Source organism: Limanda limanda, chromosome 3 (genome assembly GCF_963576545.1).
Source record: "Limanda limanda chromosome 3, fLimLim1.1, whole genome shotgun sequence".
In the NCBI taxonomy this organism is placed as follows: domain Eukaryota; kingdom Metazoa; phylum Chordata; class Actinopteri; order Pleuronectiformes; family Pleuronectidae; genus Limanda; species Limanda limanda.
The window spans coordinates 3947619-3949958 of record NC_083638.1 but is presented as its reverse complement, the minus strand read 5'-3'; the positions used below and the strand labels follow the sequence as shown (position 1 = coordinate 3949958).

Sequence of the window (2340 nt, the reverse complement as noted above, 5' to 3'; positions counted from 1 at the left end):
TCTCTGGATAGGAAATAGAGAAGGGGAGAGAGAGAGAGAGAGAGAGGGGGGAATATAGAGCGAGAGAGAGATAGAGCGCGCTAGAGAGAGAGAGAGACAAGGGGAAATAAAGAAGAGAGAGAGAGATTGGGGAGGGGGTGCAAGGGCAGAAAGTGTGGTGTTCGAGAGCGAGAGGGGGAGACACCACCATTATATAACATCCCTTGAGTGAAACGCAGCAGAAAATGAATCGAAGGGCATGAGGAATCTTTTTTGGGGATGGGGGGATAAAATGCTGTGTAAGGCTTGGGGTCTCATCACTGTATACAACTCACGGCCAAAGTCTGAACAGGCCACCGCTGCTGCTGGTCCACCAGGGGGCGCTGCAGCCGAGCCGTCGACCTCTCAGCCTCCAAAGGCAGAAGAGACGACCGAGAAGACGAGCGACCGACCGGACGAGTCCAAGGTACAAACACACAACACACTCTGCAGTTAACCTGTTGTGTGTTTGGTTGTGTTGTGTGTATTTTGCTGTAACAACCATTTTGTGTCGAAGCTCTCAAAAGGATATTAATTTGAAGACGTTTCTGCTTTTTGGATTTATGGAGCCAATACCAGTGATCAATACAATGTTATTTATATATAATAATATTCACAAATCACATCTCATAGATCTTAACGAGGTGAGACATCCTCTGTTCTTCACGCTTAACAGCAAAACCAAAAAACCCTGTAAACAGAAACTGTAGAAACCTCAGAGAGTCACATGTGAGGATTCCTCTGCCAGGACGGACAGAAGTGCAACAGATGATCCACGTTGAATAGAAGAAACAGTTTGTAACATAACGGAAGTGAAAGTATTATAGATAAGAAAATGTCGGATAGAGATGAAGGGAGCAGACAAATCAACTTTATGAAATGCTTCCATAGATTAACGGTAGATTAATGGCTGACGTGTGATTTGGAAAAAGATTCTGAAAAATGTAAAACAACACATTTACAGATCCAATTACACAGACTGCTACACAACTCAACACACAACTCAGAACCAAGCGGTGGGAAGTAACGAAGTAGAAATACTTTGTTACTGTACTGAAGTAGATTTTTCACATATCTGTACTTTACTTGAGTATTTATTTTCCTGACGACTTTTAACTCGCTACATTTGAGCACAAATATCGGTACTTTCTACTTCTTACATTTTCAAAACTGGCTCGTTACCCGAGCAGCGGAGGTTGGACAACGTGCAGCTTTACGCACGGCGCACCTCTCTCTCTCTCCATCTCTCTCTCTCTCTCTCTCCATCTCTCTCTCTCTCTCTCCATCTCTCTCTCTAGTTCCTGCAGTCTTTATTATTAGGGCCCAGGCACTGACACACGTGAGGCCCTATTGAAATTGGAAGGATTATTATTCAGGCAAATGAATTGGCTTTTTTTGGGCTTTTATTAGGTGACTTTACATAATTTTTGGAAGGTATTCCTTTTTCGATTCACATTTGTTTTCCCTTTCCTGCTTCGTGTCAACATCTGCACATAAATACAAAGCTCCAAGCAGCAAGTGGTTAACTTGTCTTAAAGAAAATATTGGAAGTAGTTGGTTTAAACACTCCTGCTACTGATCAAAGGTCCATGTTTAGTTATATTTACAGACTTTTTTAGTGGTTATACTTTGGTTTATTAGTGATCTTAGGTAGACTCAAGAGCCACTTGTTTATTCTGTTGAGTTGATTCTTTGTTGTCTCTAGAAGTTCAGATGCACTTGTCAAATACTATTTTAACCTCAGCATCTCGGGTTCAAAATTTGTAAAAATTATACATTATATATATAGTGTTGTTATAATTTTTCAGCAGGTGAAATAAATCCTGAAGAGAACAATTTCGGTTGTTTTGTGTCTGTATAGGCCTACTATAAAAATCACTTAGCACTTTTAATTTTGGTACTTGTACTTTTACTTTTGATACTTAAGTACATTTAATTATGAGCCACTCTAATACTTTTACTCAAGTCATTTTCTGACGGGTGACTTTACTTTTACCAGAGTCACTTTCAAGTAAGATATCTGTACTTTTACTCAAGTATGTCTTTCAAGTACTTTATACACCACTGCTCAGAACCACAAACCGTGTGTTTCTCCTCCGTCAGCGGCGGCAGCCTCAGCAGACGGCTCGGATGATTCGGACGACAGCGCTGAGGACGAGGACAGCGGCGACTCGGCTGAGAGTGAAGACGAGGACGACAGAAAGGAGGAGGAGGAGGAGGAGGAAGAGGAGGAAGAGGAGGAGGAGAACGAGCCTCTGTCTTTAGCGTGGCCTGACACCAGAAGCAAGCAGGTCACCTACCTGCTCCTGCTGCCCATCGTGT

General features: G+C 42.3%; 1 pseudogene; it reads left to right on the top strand.

Moving 5' to 3' along the window:
* LOC132998382 (sodium/potassium/calcium exchanger 1-like) overlaps positions 1–2340 on the top strand; it is a 13392-nt pseudogene that overhangs the window by 4995 nt on the left and 6057 nt on the right.